At 40.8% G+C, this 17955-nt stretch overlaps 1 long non-coding RNA gene across 12 annotated transcripts in view; it reads right to left on the bottom strand.

Moving 5' to 3' along the window:
* LOC145507395 (uncharacterized) overlaps nucleotides 1–17955 on the bottom strand; it is a 721493-nt gene that overhangs the window by 328224 nt on the left and 375314 nt on the right. The window contains exon 5 of one of the 12 annotated variants that reach the window (XR_014054809.1): nucleotides 17870–17941. The exons of the other annotated variants lie outside the window; for them this stretch is intronic. This is a non-coding gene — a long non-coding RNA (uncharacterized LOC145507395). The remainder of the gene's footprint in view (nucleotides 1–17869; nucleotides 17942–17955) is intronic. 12 annotated transcript variants of the gene reach the window in all.

Raw genomic sequence — 17955 nt, 5'->3', positions numbered from 1 at the left:
AGAATAGACTAATGGACATGGGGAGAGGGGAGGAGAAGGTGAGATGTATGGAGAGAGCAACATGGAAACTTATATTACCATATGTAAAATAGATAGCCAATGGGAATTTGCTGTATGGCTCAGAAAACTCAGACAGGTGCTCTGTATCAACTTAGAGGGGTGGGATGGGGAGGGAGATGGGAAGGAGGTTCAAAAGGGAGGGGATATATACATATCTATGGCTGATTCATTTGAGGTTTGACAGAAAACAAAAAAAATCTGTAAAGCAATTATCCTTCAATAAAAAAATAAATTAAAAAGAAAAAAATGTTCAGGAAAAAATGTAACAAAAGAGATATAAGACTTCTACATTAAGAACTAAAATCAAAAGTTCTGAAAAAAAGACAATTCAAATAAAATGAAACTGTACTGTACTCATGAATTGAAAGCTTTATATTTTAAGACATTAATTTTCACAAATTGAATCTATGTTGTTAATGAAGTTTGAAGAAAATATCTGCAGATGTTCTCATAGAAATTGGTAATTACTTCTTAAATTTAAATAAACTGTAAAGGACATAGAATTGTCAAAACAATATTGAAATCAGAAAACTAAGTTTGAGGATTTTTCTAGTTGACTTCAAGATTTACTACAAAGATGCACTAATCAAAACCATGGTAGTAATGGCAAAAATATAAACAAATAATTAAATAGTCCACAACCTAAACAGTAAAGTAGTACTGAACAAGAGTTTCAAAGAAATTCAATTTTTAAAAGTACTGAATATGCAATGTGTGTGTGTGTGTGTGTGTGTGTGTGTGTGTTAAGTAGCTTCAGTTGTGTCCAACTCTTTGCAACCCTATGGACAATAGCCCACAATGCTACTGTTCATGGGATTCTCCAGGCAAGAATACCGGAGTGGATTGCCATGTTCTCCTCCAGGGGATCTTCCTGACACAGGGGTCGAACATGCATCTCCTGTGTTTCCTGCATTGGCAGTCAGTTTCTTTACCACTAGCAACACCTGGGAAGCCTGAAAATGCAATGGGAGAAATAAAGCAAACCCCCTCTCCCAAATTAATCTGAGATGAACACAGACTTAAATCTAATAGCTAAGGCTGTAAAGCTTCTAGATTAAAACTTATGAGAGTATTACAATAACTGTGTGGTAGGAAAAAGTGTTTTCATTTTTGATACAGGAAAAAAATTAACAGTGAAAGTAAACAATTGGAATATGAATTAGAAAGCAACACCACTTAAATACAGCATGAAAATATCTTTGATATTACTCTGATTCCAAAGTCAAAGATATCACCAGAAAAGAAAACTACAGATCACTATGTCTCATAAACATAGATTAAAAAATAATCAACAAAATAGTAGCAAAGTGTATTTGGCAACATTTATAAAGGAATACGTACCATGACCAAGTAGATTTATCTCACAAAAGAAATGTTGGTTTAACATCCAAAATCAATTAATATAATATACTATATATTAGCATATTAATATAGAATAAAAATAACAGTAACAAGTTATATAATGCCACATCAATAGGAGAAAAGACAGAAAACCACATTATCATATGCAGATAGGTCCAGAAAAAGCATTTAAGACAACCCAACATTCATGCATGATAAAAACTCTCTATCTATGGATGAGAAACCTTTCTAAATTTAACTGTATTACCTCTACTGCTGCCATAACTAACTATCACAAACTTAGTAACTTAAAACAAAGTTATTATCTTAAAATAATAAAATAACAAAAGGTCTGCAGGGCTTCTTTGTTCTTGCAGAGGTTCTGAGGGTCTATCCGTTTTCTTGCCTTTTCCATCTTCTAAGGATGGCTGCGGCAGAAGCGAGACGGGGGTGGCGGCCGAGAGGGCCTAGGCCGGGCCGGGGGCGGCGGCTGAGAGGGGCTAGGCCGGGCCGGGGGCCAGGGGCGGCGGCCGACAGGGCCTAGGCCGGGCCGGGGGCCGGGGGCTGGGGGCGGCAGCCGAGAGGGGCTAGGCCGGGCCAGGGGCCGGGAGCTGGGGGCAGCGGCCGAGAGGGCCTAGGCCGGGCCGGGCCCGGGGGCAGCGGCTGACAGGGCCTAGGCCGGGCCGGGGGCCGAGGGCCGGGGGCCGGGGGCGGCAGCCGAGAGAGGCTAGGCCAGGCCGGGTGCTGGGGCCGGCGGTGGTGGTGGCGGTGGTGGTGGCGGCGGTGGTGGCGGCGGCAAGAGGAATTACCCAAGGCCCAAGGTAAGAGAAACCCAAGTAAGACGGTAAGTGTTGCGAGAGGGCATCAGAGGGCAGACACACTAAAATTAAAACTACAGAAAACTAGCTAATCTGATCACACGGACCACAGCCTTGTCTATCTCAATGAAACTAAGCCATGCTGTGTGGGGCCACCCAAGACGGATGGGTCATGGTGGAGAGGTCTGACAGATTGTGGTCCACTGGAGAAGGGCATGGCAAACCACTTCAATATTCTTGCCTTGAGAACCCCATGAACAGTATGAAAAGGCAAAAGGATAGGACACTGAAAGATGAACTCCCCAGGTCAGTAGGTGCCCAATATGCTAATGGAGATCAGTGGAGAAATAACTCCAGAAAGAATGATGGGATGGAGCCAAAGCAAAAACGATACCCAACTGTGGATGTGACTGGTGATAGACGCAAAGTCCGATGCTGTAAAGAGCAATATTGCATAGGAACCTGGAATGTTAGGTCCATGAATCAAGGCAAACTGGAAGTGGTCAAACAGGAGATGGCAAGAGTGAACGTCGACATTCTAGGAATCAGCGAACTAAGATGGACTGGAATGGGTGAGTTTAATTCAGATGACCATTATATCTACTACTGTGGGCAAGAATCCCTTAGAAGAAATGGAGTAGCCATCATGGTCAACAAAAGAGTCTGAAATGCAGTACATGGATGCAATCTCAAAAACAACAGAATGATCTCTGTTCGTTTCCAAGGCAAACCATTCAATATCACGGTAATCCAAGTCTATGCCCCGACCAGTAACGCCGAAGAAGCTGAAGTTGAATGGTTCTATGAAGACCTACAAGACCTTCTAGAACTAACACCCAAAAAAGATGTCCTTTTCATTATAGGGGAATGGAATGCAAAAGTAGGAAGTCAAGAAACACCTGGTGTAACAGGCAAGTTTGGCCTTGGAGTACAGAATGAAGCAGGGCAAAGGCTAATAGAGTTTTGCCACGAGAACGCACTGGTAATAGCAAACACCCTATTCCAACAACACAAGAGAAGACTCTACACGTGGACATCACCAGATGGTCAACACCGAAATCAGACTGATTATATTCTTTGCAGCCAAAGATGGAGAAGCTCTATACAGTCAGCAAAAACAAGACTGGGAGCAGACTGTGGCTCAGATCATGAACTGCTTATTGCCAAATTCAGACTTAAATTGAAGAAAGTAGGGAAAACCACTAGACCATTCAGGTATGACCTAGATCAAATCCCTTATGAGTATACAGTGGAAGTGGCAAATAGATTTAAGGGACTAGACCTCATAGACAGAGTGCCTGATGAACTATGGACAGAGGTTCGTGACATTGTACAGGAGACAGGGATCAAGAAAATCCCCATGGAAAAGAAATGCAAAAAAGCAAAATGGCTGTCTGAGGAGGCCTTACAGATAGCTGGGAAGAGAAGAGAAGCGAAAAGCAAAGGAGAAAAGGAAAGATATTCTCATCTGAATGCAGAGTTCCAAAGAATAGCAAGGAGAGATAAGAAAGCCTTCCTCAGCGATCAGTGCAAACAAATAGAGGAAAACTACAGATTGGGAAAGACTAGAGACCTCTTCAAGAAAATTAGAGATACCAAAGGAACATTTCATGCAAAGATAGGCTCGATAAAGGACAGAAATGGTATGGACCTAACAGAAGCAGAAGATATTAAGAAGAGGTGGCGAGAATACACAGAAGAACTGTACAAAAAAGACCTTCATGACCCAGATAATCACGATGGTGTGATCACTCACCTAGAGCCAGACATCCTGGAATGTGAAGTCAAGTGGGCCTTAGAAAGCATCACTACGAACAAAGCTAGTGGAAGTGATGGAATTCCAGTTGAGCTATTTCAAATCCTCAAAGGTGATGCTGTGAAAGTGCTGCACTCGATATGCCAGCAAATTTGGAAAACTCAGCAGTGGCCACAGGACTGCAAAAGGTCAGTTTTCATTCCAATCCCAAAGAAAGGCAATGCCAAAGAATGCTCAAACTACCACACAATTGCACTCATCTCACATGCTAGTAAAGTAATGCTCAAAATTCTCCAAGCGAGGCTTCAGCAATACGTGAACCGTGAACTTCCAGATGTTCAAGCTGGTTTTAGAAAAGGCAGAGGAACCAGAGATCAAATTGCCAATATCCGCTGGATCATCGAAAAAGCAAGAGAGTCCCAGAAAAACATCTATTTCTGCTTTATTGACTATGCCAAAGCCTTTGACTGTGTGGATCACAATAAACTGTGGAAAATTCTGAAAGAGATGGGAATACCAGACCATCTGACCTGTCTCTTGAGAAACCTGTATGCAGGTCAGGAAACAACAGTTAGAACTGGACATGGAACAACAGACTGGTTCCAAATTGGAAAAGGAGTATGTCAAGGCTGTATATTGTCACCCTGCTTATTTAACTTATATGCAGAGTACATCATGAGAAACGCTGAGCTGGAAGAAACACAAGCTGGAATCAAGATTGCCGGGAAAAATATCAATAACCTCAGATATGCGGATGACACCACCCTTATGGCAGAAAGTGAAGAACTAAAGAGCCTCTTGATGAAGGTGAAGGAGGAGAGTGAAAAAGTTGGCTTATAGCTCAACGTTCAGAAAACTAAGATCATGGCATCTGGTCCCATCCCTTCATGGGAAATAGATGGGGAAACAGTGGAAACAGTGTCAGACTTTACTTTTTTGGGCTCCAGAATCACTGCTGACGGTGACTGCAGCCATGAAATTAAAAGACGCTTACTCCTTGGAAGGAAGGTTATGGCCAACCTAGATAGCATGTTTAAAAGCAGAGACATTACTTTGCCAACAAAAGTCCGTCTAGTCAAGGCTATGGTTTTTCCAGTGGTCATGTATGGATGTGAGAGTTGGACGGTGAAGAAAGCTGAGCGCTGAAGAATTGATGCTTTTGAACTGTGGTGTTGGAGAAGACTCTTGAGAGTCCCTTGGACTGCAAGGAGATCCAATCAATCCATCCTAAAAGAGATCAATCCTGGGTGTTCATTGGAAGGTCTGATGTTGAAGCTGAAGCTCCAATACTTTGGCTACCTCATGGGAAGGGTTGACTCATTGGAAAAGACCCTAATGCTGGGTAGGATTGGGGGCGGGAGGAGAAGGGGACGACAGAGGATGAGATGGTTGGATGGCATCACCGACTCGATGAACATGGGTTTGGGTAGACTCCGGGAGTTGGTGATGGACAGAGAGGCCTGGCGTGCTGCAATTCATGGGGTCGCAGAGAGTCGGACACGACTGAGCGACTGAACTGAACTGAAGGATGGCTGCATTCCTTGACTTATGGCCCCCCTCTTCCATCTTCAAAGTCAGCAATGTAGCACCTTTCTGACCCTTTTTCCATCATTACATCTCTTTCTCTGACTATGGCCAGAGAAGATTTTCTGCTTTTAAGAATATGTGTGATTACAAAGGGCCCTCCTTCATAATCTCCCTATCTCTGGGTCTATAAACTTGATCTCTTCTGCAAAGTCCCTTTTGACAGCAAAGTAACATATTTTGGGGTTCTGGGAATAAGCATGTGTCCATCTTTGAAGGGCCACAACCAACATCATATTTAATAGCTAAAGGTTGAACAACTGGTAAATTAGACACCATCATAATTTAAAACTCTTATCCTTCTAAAGACATCATTAGGACAGTGAAAAGGCAAGCTACAGACTAGGAGAAAATATTTACAAATCATCTGATAAAGGCCTTGTATTCAGAATGTACAGAGACTCCTTGTAACACAATAATAAGAAGCCAAACAATCCAATTTTTAAATATGGGCAAAAGATTTGAATAGACATTTCACCAAAGAAGATACAGGAATTACTAATGAGCACATGAAAAGACGCTCAGCATCATTAGTCATTTGGTAAATACAACCTGAAACCACAATGAAACGCTACATATCTAGTAGAATGGCTGTAGTAATCAGACAGTAGCAAGTTTTGGAAAGTATTTGAAGCAACCAGAACTTTGCGTGTTGTTGATAAAAATGTAAGAGTTTAACCACTTTGGAGAACAGATTATCAATTCCTTTAAAAGCTAAAAACAAGTCTAGGTAACATGTGATGACCATATAGTAATGCATACAAATATTGAATCATGATGTTGTACACTTGAAGCTAATAAGTCAGTTATAACTCATTTGGGGCAGGGGAAGAAAGCTAAACAAAAAGTTACTATAGAACAAAGCAATCCAGTTGCTAGCAGTCTACCCACAAGTAATGAAAATGTATGTCCTCACAAAGACTTGTACAGAAATGTTCATGACAGTTTTATTGATAATAGCCAAAAACAAGGTGAGGAGACCTAAATGCTCATCAACTAGTAAAAGAATAAACAAATTGTGGTATATCCATACAGTGAAATTCTATTCACCAATGCAAAGGAACAAACCACTGATATATGTATGCTTCAATCAATATGAACCTCAATAACATTATGATAGTGATAGAAGTCAGCTGCCAAAAAAAAAATGCATTACATGATTCATTAATACTAAATGTCTGTAAAAAACATTTATAAAGATATAAATTTGATCAATAGCAGCCTAGGGCTATGAGGGAGAAAGAGAATTAATTGTAAATAAATATGAGGAAACTTTTCTGCATGATCGAAATGTTATAAAACTGGACTAAAATGATGTTTGTGTCATCTATAAATTGAACAAAAGCATTGAATTATACACTTACAATGGACGATTTTCATAATATGTAAGTTATACCTCCATAGCTATTAAAAATATCTTTGGGAGTAAATTTGATGAAGGTGGACAAGATCGCCATACTGAAATCTATGTAACATAGAGAAATTAAACTCTTGGAAGATCCAATATTGTTAAGATATCAGATTCAGTAGCATTCCAAATAATACTTCAGTCTTTGTGGAAAACATAAAATAATTCCAAATTTTTATATAAATGCAAAGTCACTAGAGTGTACCAAGTAATCTTGAAAAACTAAAACAAAGTGGAAGATTTACAGTGAGTTTACAACAATGTAAAAAACACTGCTGTACTGGGTTAAGAAGAGACTTTAAAAAGATTTCAGAAATACACCCATACATATAGAATCAACTGATTTTGACAAAGATGGCAAGATAATTCAATAGGGGAAATGAAAACCTTTTTTAGCAAATATGACTGGACCAACTAAGTAACATATGAGAAAAACAAGGGAGTTCCCCGGCAGTCCCACGATTAGGACTCAGCGCTTTCACTGCCAGAAACTGGATTCAGTCCCTAGTTGGAGGACTAAGATTTCTTAGATGAGACAAAATAAATCCATAGTACTCTTAAGATTCATATATAAGAACTATTAAAATAAAAAGCCACGTCACAGTCTGATAGAAAATATTTATAATACACATATCTGACGAAAAATTTGTATACAGAATAAAGAATTTTTACTGATAAAGGACAAACAGTTGAATTACCAAGTAGACTGCAGACTTGAACAGACATTTCATAAGAATAAGATATGAGCACAGGCTGCAACACTTAAGTAGCACATAAGTAGGTATCCAAAACCATTTTTTCAGCAAAGAATTGCAAGATTAAGAGGACAATAAAATATCACTTACTATTTCAAAGCAACTGGTAAAACTAAAATTTAAAAAATAGACAACAGCAAATGTGGCTGAGAAAGTAGAAAAAGAACCCAGAGAGAAAAGAACGCCCCAGTGTAGGATTCCATTTATATAATGTTTAAGAACAGGAAAGACTAATTAATCTATGACGATAGAAATCAAATCACTGGTTGGATGTGGAAATTGACTACAATTGGCATGAGAGAACTTTCTGGTTGATGAAAATGTTCCACATCTTGATTTTGGTATTGTGTATATTTGTCAAAATTCAGTAAAATGAACACTTAAAAATTTGAAATCTGGTGTTACATAAATTTTAATTCTTCAAAAGAAAGTGAAGCTATAGCTAGAAAAATTTTACAAAGCAAGTATTTCTTTCATATTAACATTTGTGGAACAAGTTTTCATCCTATTATTTCTATATCAGTGAATCGTCTGAAAACTTATCACATACTTTAAATGAAAGAAAAAAAAATCAGTCTTCAAATAAGTCCCATAGTACTGAAATCATACTTCTTCCTCACTCAAAGGCAGCTACACCATCATATTATGCAGAAGGTAAGTGTCTATTTCCACCACTCTCCTATTTCTATTTCTACCTCTTAATTGCTACAGCACAGATATTTGCAATGTAGGCCAACAGGTCACGTGACTGTGACTGTGCCTGTATAATTCATCAAATGCCTACTCCTGCTCCACAAGAGTAATTTTATTATATGTTGCTTTGTCCAGGTTTTGCATGATTCTAGATGAGAAATAAATATTTTCTGGACTGCCTGGAGGATCTCACATTACTATAATGCCTAATCGTGGCTATTCCTGCCTCACATAGTAAATGTCCTCAGCTAAAGATTGAAGTTAAAAGCTGTAATGTGTGGTAACTAGGGCTTTTTTCTTTAACTCTCTAGTGCCTGTATACATGTGTCATTATTTGAACCTCATAAATATCACCTCTCGTGTCAGAAAACCCAGGAAGAGTAACAATTAGAAGTGTGAGGATTATTACATTCATTTGCCTTTCTCTGATCTTTTTAGGACTTCCCTGATAGCTCAGTTGGTAAAGAACCACCTGCAATGCAGAAGACCCCGGTTCCACTCCTGGGTCAAGAAGATCCTCTGGAGAAGTGATAGGCTACCCACTCCAGTATGCTGGCCTGGAGAATTCCATGGACTGTATAGCACATTGGGTTGCAAAGAGTCAGACACAACTGAGCAACTTCCACTTTCACTTTCTGTGACCTTATACCACAAATTCATTCAAGTTTTTAAATTGATCTTAAGTATTTAATCTGGTTTCCCTGGTGGCTCAGACAGTAAAGCATCTGCCTGCAATGCAGGATACCTGGGTTCGATCCCTGGGTCAGGAAGATGCCCTGGAGAAGGAAATGGCAACCCACTCCAGTATTCTTTCCTGGAAAATCCCAGGGACAGAGGAGCCTGGTAGGTTACAGTCCATGGGGTCACAAAGAGTCGGACACGACTGAGCGACTTCACTTTCACTTTAGTTATTTAGTAAGTTAACCACTAAGACAGACCCTGATGCTGGGAAAGATTGAAGGCAGGAGGAGAAGGGGATGACAGGGATGATTGGATGGCATCACCAACTTGATGGACATGAGTTTGAGCGAGCTCTGGGAGTTGGTGACGGATAGGGAAGCCTGGCATGCTGCAGTCCATGGGGTTGCAAAGAATCAGACACGACTGAGCAAGTGAATTGAAGACATACCCACCAGAAGTTGTTTTCAGCCTATCATCTGCCTAGATTTAAAATCAAGCAATCATGATGATATTCCAACTAGAGTTACAGCCCTTTTGACCACTGTGTGCCTACAAATTCTGTGTGTCACATACAGCATTAAATCCCACACAGCTCTCATATTCTACATCTGAGAGTTGGTCACCCAACCAGGGAATAGAACACAAGTGTGAGAACTTGAACCTGTGATGTATGTCAGAGGCTATCCAGGATGGCACACAGTCTAGAAACAACTGTTAACAATAAGAAAGGATAAAGATGAGAACAAGACTTAACGAATAACAAGTAGAAAGTTAGGAAGACTTAAAAAATCTAACAGGCTTTATGAACAGGAAAGTGAATGAAAGAAACTCTCCCATATGTCCAAACAGAAAACCAGAAATATGCTGATGGCAGTGCATAAGGCAGGAAAGGTCTCAAAAAATAAAATAAAATAAAATGATATTACTAATGGACTTTCAAGAGGAGGTAAAAATACAGAGGGTTACTGACTTCTGGCAAAAGAAAGTGACAAGCAGATTAAATGTCCTTTCTGCATTCAGGGAGGGCGGGATGACTGAACAGCATGTTTTTTTCTGAACAAGATGAAGCAAAGTGTCATTCATTATCATTTTACCTTTCCATATGGTAGTAGATCCCATTGAGTAGATGTGCACTTGAAGAAGAGAATAAGCTCTGAGTTATATTAATTTCAAAATCCAAATGAAAAGTACTTGGGAAAGCTTAGAAAATCTAGTAATATCCTCATTTCTTTCTTGATTCTACACCTCAAGTTTGGAAGAAAGCTTTTAAGAATGTGCCAATCACCACTCTCACAGTTCTGACCTTATGATATTCATCACAGGCTATGGTAACAAGCCGTGTTCTGACACAGGGAGATGGGCCCCTTTTCCAAACCCAATATGTAGTTCAGAATGGTTGATATTCTTGATCTTGGCAACTAAAAGTGGAAAAAAGGATATGCTAGATGAATACGAGTTCAAAGGGGGTGAACATTTCATTATTATTATAGAATTCATAAATTCTCTTAGTCCTCAAGTTTTCTAGAATTTATCTCCCACATATGGCAAGCATCTTTCATATATTCTTTATCCAGACCCCAGTAGTTTTGCTCTCCTTCTCTATGTAACACCCTATATGGGTAAAAACAATGATGCTACTGACCCCCCATCAATAGGACAAACTACACTGAAAGCAGATTTACAAATAAACACCATCTGTAATTGTCTCTCTGCTTTCAACCTTGCCTAGCTACCCTTCATGCATGCATACTAGGGTGCTTCAGTCATGTCCGACTCTGCAACTCTATGGACTGTAGCCCACCGGGCTCCTCTGTCCATGAGATTCTCCAGGTAAGAACACTGGAGTGGGTTGCCATGCCCTCCTCCAGGGGATCTTCCCAACCCAGGGATCGAACCCACATCTCTTATGTCTCCTGCACTGGCAGACTGGTTCTTTACCACCAGCGTCATCCAGGAAGCTCATCTACCCTTTATATTCCTAAATTCATCCACATTCTAAAATTGCAAATCTGCTTATGTCACTCTCCTGTTTAAAAAACTTCAACGCCTCTTCCTATCTCCAAAATAAATTCAAACTTCATACCATGGTCCAGAAGGGCACTCATGGTCTATTCCTTGCCCCCCTTTCCTAGCCTTCTCTGATGACCCTCCCCACAGTCTCCCAAGATTTCTCCATTCATTACCATTAATGACATCCTTGCTGTTCCCTGCACACATTGTGCTGTCACATACCTCTACACTCTTCCTGTGCGATCCCTCTATCTGGAGTACCAAGCCCAGCCCTACATCCAACACCACAACCAAGCTGGTGCTCCTTTGCTTGAAAACTCTGCTCAGGCAGAGAGTTTCTCCTTCAGAGAGTTTCCTAATGTTCTCTCTCCAATGATACGCCACCATTCACTCTTCCCCCTCCTCTTTCCCTCTGCCCCACACCATGAAGGTTGTATTTATGAAGGTTTACATTTCTCCCCTGTACTTTCGTAGCATTTCATGTGTGACTCTCTTCTGGCACTCTCACACCACACTGACCTCTTTTATTTTCTGACTTTTCTTTCCCCACTAGAAACTCTTTGAAACAAGGCCTATGTTAGTTTATTTTCCTACCAACAGTGCTAATCCATAGAAGTTATTCAATAAATGCAAGTTCAATGAAATAAAATGATAGAAGGAAGAAAAGAATGAAATAAAAAAGTGCTATAGATCGAGTTTTTGTGTCCTCCGAAATTCTTATATTGAAGCCCTAACTCTGATGTGATTGTATCTGAACGCAGCCTTTGGGAGGTAAACAGGGTTCGATGAGGTCCTGATGGTGGGACTTTCATTATGGACTTAGGGCCCTTATAAGAAGAGACGTCAGAGAGCTTTCTCTCTCTCTTTCTCCACAAGCACTAAGAAAAGGTTATGTGTGCACACAGCAGGATGTTAGCTGTCTGCAAGCCAGGAAGACAATTCTAATCTGGAACTCAACTGACTTGCACCCTGTTAGATTTTCCCAGCCTCCAAAATTGCAAGATAATTCATATCTGTTGTTTAAGCCTCCCAATAATCTAGAGTATTTTGTTATGAAAGCCTGAGCTGAATAAGAACGAAGGAACAAACAAATAAATGAATGAATACGTAAAAAGAGAAAAATAGATGAGTAAGTTACCTAGTAGATTTCCCCTTGTACACTTTGCAACAATGGCTGCAGATGACCAGCCACATATAGAAATTTAGTCTGCTGTGCTTCTCTCTTCAGGGGTAATTGGTAATTGACTCCCTGGGGAGTCACATTATTGACCTTGCATTCATCAGTACCCCCAAGATCTAATCAGAACTAACAGCACAAACAAAAGACAGCTGTTATGCAGATGACTGTCTGGGTTAAAGGTCACAAAGATCCTTCCCATCCTTTATTTGAAAAGGTTAATCTGTCCTTGAGCAAACAGATATATGTGGGACATTAGGGACATATGCAGGGTTTGTAATATTCTTTTTAAAACTTTTTTCTATTTTTAATTGGAGGCTAATTGCTCCACAATATCGTGTTGGCTTCTGCCATACAACAGTGTGAATCAGCCACAAGTACACATATGTTCCTACCTCCTGAGCCTTCCCCGCCACCCCCACCCCATTGCACCCCTCTAGGTTGTCACAGAGCGCCCGGCTGAGCTCCCTGTGCTATACATCCACTTCCTACTGGCTATCTATTTTACACCAGGTAGTGTGTATAGGTCAGTGCTTCTCTCTCAATTCATCCCACCTAAAATCATAAGTTATGAAGAATATTTAACTAAGAAAAACTCCTCCAAACTGAATTAAATAAATAGAAGGAAATGCCACGTTACGTGATTGTATCTCAGCTTCCTGACTTCTTAGCATCCTGCCTCACCACTCCTCAAGTCCATTCATTCTACCATTATTGAAGAGGTTTTTCGAAAACTATGCTTTTTTAAAAAATTAATTTATTCTTTAATTGAAGGATAATTGCTTTACAGAATTTTGTTGGTTTCTGCCAAACATCAACATGAATCAGCCTAAAACTATGCTTCTTAAGCATTTCAGTGGTTCCTCATTGCCTTCCCAATTCAAGCCAAGGGAGCCGTGTGCCATAAACTGGGCTTTGCCATCCTACCCAAGCCCTCTTTTATCTCCTCACCTTTGTAGACACTTTTCCTTCTACCTATCACACCTCTGTACCCCACCCCACCCCAAACCACCTATCCCTGAGTCATCCTCCAGCTCTTAGCTTATATGTCATTTGCCCAGGCAGCTTTTTTTGACCCCTCACTCCAAACCTAAGCTCTTACAACACACCCTCCATTTCCCTTAGAAAACTGTTCAGTTCAGTTCAGTCACTCAGTTGTGTCCGACTCTTTGTGACCCCATGGACCACAGCACGCCAGGCCTCCCTGTCCATCACCAACTCCCGGAGTTTACCCAAACTCATGTCCACTGAGTCGGTGATGCCATCCAACCATCTCATCTCTGTCGTCCCCTTCCCCTGCCCTCAATCTGAAATTACATGTAATTTATTTGCTTATTTTCCCTATAGATAAGAAGCTCCTGCAAATCAGAAACTGTCGTATTATCTCTGCCAGCCACTGGACTGGCAAACAGTATGTGCTTATTAAATAATTTTTGTCAAATGAATGAATTAGTAAAGTTCTTGTGAAGAGTCATGAGTCCAATGACAACTCTACATTTTTATGTTATGTTATGGTTGAGAACATTTGCACCTCATTATCTGTTTAACTCTTTTAACAACCCTGGGAAGCAGGGCAGGTACTAGTCAATACCGCTGATGGCCCACTCTCCAGCTATACCATTTTTCTTCCATAACAGCAGAGCCCTAGTTTTCTTCTGAAGTCTACCTCTCCCTCAAGTAACTAGAACTAATCTGGATCGATTTGAGGTCATCTTGGTGGTTGGATCAGCCTCTTTCCCTAGAAAACAAGGTCTGAGGCAAGGATAAAGTGTGAAAAAGTTATTGAGAGGTATGACGCCAGGGCATCAAGAGTGAAGGAAGGAGGGAAAGAGGCAAGGAAGAATGGAAAATAGATAAACTTGATGCTTTTTCAGGTTGGCTCACCATGTCATAGAGACACAGTTACCGAGCCAGTTGAGACTATCTCCAAAGAAGCTACATCCAAAATCCATGCTTTGGAATGGGATGGGGGTGGGCAGTGTTGGGGGTGGTTGGGTCGGGGAGGAAGCAATTTGTCTACAAGCCCCATCCTACTCTCTGTTCTTCCACTGGTAACAGTTTGTCCCATAAGAAGTAACTGCTAGCGTGGTGTTTGCCAAAGTGCAGAAGTGATGGGAGAAGCCAGAGACTTAGTAAAATGGTGGGCTTGCATGGAACTGGCCCAGGGTGCTGTAGCAGAAGCTGCAAACTCCCAAGGCCCTAGGAGAGAAGAGAAGAGGAGGACATACACAAGACACAGGGATACTACCAGGGACTGGCTCAAGGACTTGTGTGTGGGAAGTCTGCTGACAGAGGGGAAATGCTATGATAAAAGGTTTCAAAGGCATTCTTACATAAGACACATTTCATCGATTGGTTAATTCAGGATGCATTTGACAATAAACAGCTTGTCAAAATCCAACTGGCAGTATTGTTTCTTTTGTGGTAGTATATAAAATATTAATAATAGTGCATCTTCCAGACAAAGACATCTTAGATTTTGTAAAATACAGCAGACCCTGTGTTTCTCTTCAGATATTGGTGCATAATTATGTGATACAAGAGCTGCAGCAACACTTGTGCAAGCATGAGAGGAGCTAATTCTGATGGTTTGAGGCTAGCAGAGCCGAAATACGGAAACTCAAGCTGGATCTTTTCAGCGAAGTCTTCTACACGTCTGTCAGCTTAAGAATCTGAGGATAGACAGCTGATGTGACTTTTAGTGGAGCTGAGACTTTGGCCCACGTCGTTGGTGTTCTTTCCTATACAACTATATTCAATGCCCTTCACTACTGGCGCATTTACAGCTTCATCTGCCAGTCTCTTCCCACCTGTCTTTCCTAGTCTCTAGTTGTTTGCAACTTGGGGTTTCCTAAAAAACAGCCTGTTTCCTCAGGCATCTTTAACTTCTAACATTTTAGAAAATTTGGCAAAAATTATGAAGAATGTTAGTCTATTAAAGACATTATGGAGAAAGTAAAGGGATCTGAAGCTTTATCTCCAGTCTTTTCAAAACAATAAAAATTGTATATATTTAAATTATGTATCTCCAGTCTTTTGAGTATATAGAAAGCAACACCATCTTTCAAAAACCTTGCTGTTGTTCAGCCTCTCAGTTGTGTCTGACTCTTTGTGACCCCATGGACTGCAGCGTATCAGGTTTCCCTGTCCTTCACTATCTCCCAGAGTTTGCTCAAACAAGTCCATTGAGTCAATGACACCATCCAATCATCTCATCCTTTGTTGGCCCCTTCTCCTCCTGCCCTCAATCTTTGCCAGCATCAGGGTCTTTTCCACTGAGTCAGCTCTTTGCATTAGGTGGCCCAAGTATTAGAGCTTCAGCTTCAGCAGCAGTCCTTCCAATGAATATTCAGGACTGATTCTCTTTAGAACTGACTGGTTTCATCTCCTTGCTGTCCAAGAGACTCTCAAGAGTCTTCTCCAGCACCACATTTCAAAAGAATCAATTCTTCGGTGCTCAGCCTTCCTTATGGTCCAACTCTCACATCCATACTTGACCACTTGAAAAAAATCATAGCTTTGACTAGATGGACATTTGTTGGCAAAGTGATGTCTCCACTTTTTAATATTCTAAGTTTGTCAAAATTTTCTGCCAAGGAGTAAAACACCTTGGTGCCACTGTCAAAATCAGAGGACTGGGCTGCATGCAGATGTTATAGTCACTCTAAGGAATAGACAGTACCTCATGTACTCACTAATCAGTAGGGCCACATCAGCCAGAGTGTGCCAGTTTGATACCATCTTTCAACTCTAGCTACATATCTCGGTCAACCCCAAAGCTCATATTCACAGCTACCCAGTGACTCTTCCCCAAAGGTCTTTAAGATGTTTGCACTGTTTGACTTTGGCTCAAGTTACTTGTACTAGCAAGTATTTCAGTTCAGGTAAATTACTAAATGTCAGAGGAAGTTTGAAAAATCAGAAAACAATGTCTCTAAAATAAAGCCAGCCCTGATGAAATCTTGATTGGGAAAACAATTTATCCCTGATTTTTCCAAAATAGCTAAGCATCAGAATAAAAATCCAGGGCTTCCCAGGTGGCTCAGTTATAGAGAATCCACCTGCCAGTGCAAGAGACATTAGTTCAATCCCTGGTCCGGGAGGATCCCCCTCACCATGGAGCAACTAAGCCCATGTGCTGCAACTACCGAGTCTGTGCTCCAGAGACCACAAGCTACAACTGCTGAAGTCCATGTACCACAACTACTGAAACCTGTGTGCCTAGAGCCTGTGCTCTGCAATAAGAGAAATCATCGCAATGCAAAGCCCACATACCACAACTAGAGAGCAGGCCCAGCTCACTGCAACTAGAGAAAAGCCCAAACAGCAACAAAGACCCAACACAGCCAATAAATAAATAAACTTATATTTAAAAGAGAATAAAAATCCAAATGATCTAGGAAATCTACTGATGAAGCAACTTAATGACAGTAGATTACCACCCATAAGAAAAGATTTAAAGAAAAAACCACTAGGGAATAAAAATATTCTATAGAGATCAAACAAGTCAATCCTAAAGGAAATCAACCCTGACTATTCATTGGAAGGACTGATGCTGAAGCTCCAATACTTTGGCCACCTGATGTGAAGAGCCAGCTCACTGGAAAAGACCCTGATGCTGGGAAAGATTGAAGGCAGGAGGAGAAGAGGGAGACAGAGGATGAGATGGTTAGCTGGCATCACTGACTCAATGGACATGAGTTTGAGCAAACTCTGGGACATAGTAAAGGACAGGGGAGGCTGGCATGGGCTCACAAAGAGTCAGACACGACTGAGCCACTGAACAACAACATAGAAACAAAGTAGCTGGTTTCTGCATGTGGGTGCCCCCAGCATTCCTGAATCTGCATCTGGCTGTGAATAATCTGCATGCCATTTCCATCATCACCAGAGGAATTGCATGTTGATGTCCCCAAGTCATGGGAGCACCCTGTAGCAGCAAGTGTGATAAGATAGTTTCCTAATGTGGCAATCATCTGTGTATCAAATTAGCAATTGTCCTTGTTCTTACACCTAATATCATGTGACACTCCTCTGGTACCTCTCTTGATGAGAAGAGGAACACTGTATATATTTAAGGGATTTCCTTTCAACAAATAGCTTGGGATGGAAATTAAGCCAATGACTTTGAGTCCCCCAAGGAAGCCTGGTGTGGAGAACCTAAACTATTTCTCATTTTTTCTTTTCCCATTTTGCCTGTCTCTGAGTTGGGGACTTGGAATTATAATGTGGCACAGTAACTCTCCTTATCTTTCTCTTAGTTCCCCTGTGACATGGACTAAGTAAATATTTGTGCATGTACACAAGGGGTGCTGCCAGTGATCTGTGGAAAGTTCATGAAATCTGGTCTTCTTAGGAGACAAATAGCAGGTGTTTAGTGTATTATGTTCTAAGCAGAACCAAGTGAGAAGGTGTGAGACTATAATAGTGATTGTAAGTGCACTTAGGGTTCTTTGCTGTGTGGGAGCTGCCAAATGAAGAAATATATTAGTTTTGCTTTTCTACTAACCTCCTCATGAAGTAATCACTTAAATGGGTTCTCAGAGTTCAGGGGAATTGGAAGACCAGCAGTAATAAGAGAAATACCTTGAATTTTCTTCCAAGGCACTCCAAGGACTTTGTGGACATTATTACATTTACCAGCCCTCCCAGGTTCCACTAAAAAAAAAAAA

This window comes from Giraffa tippelskirchi, chromosome 5, assembly GCF_054371585.1.
Source record: "Giraffa tippelskirchi isolate mGirTip1 chromosome 5, T2T-mGirTip1v1.2.pri, whole genome shotgun sequence".
In the NCBI taxonomy this organism is placed as follows: Eukaryota; Metazoa; Chordata; class Mammalia; order Artiodactyla; family Giraffidae; genus Giraffa; species Giraffa tippelskirchi.
This window is presented reverse-complemented; position numbering and strand designations above follow the sequence as displayed.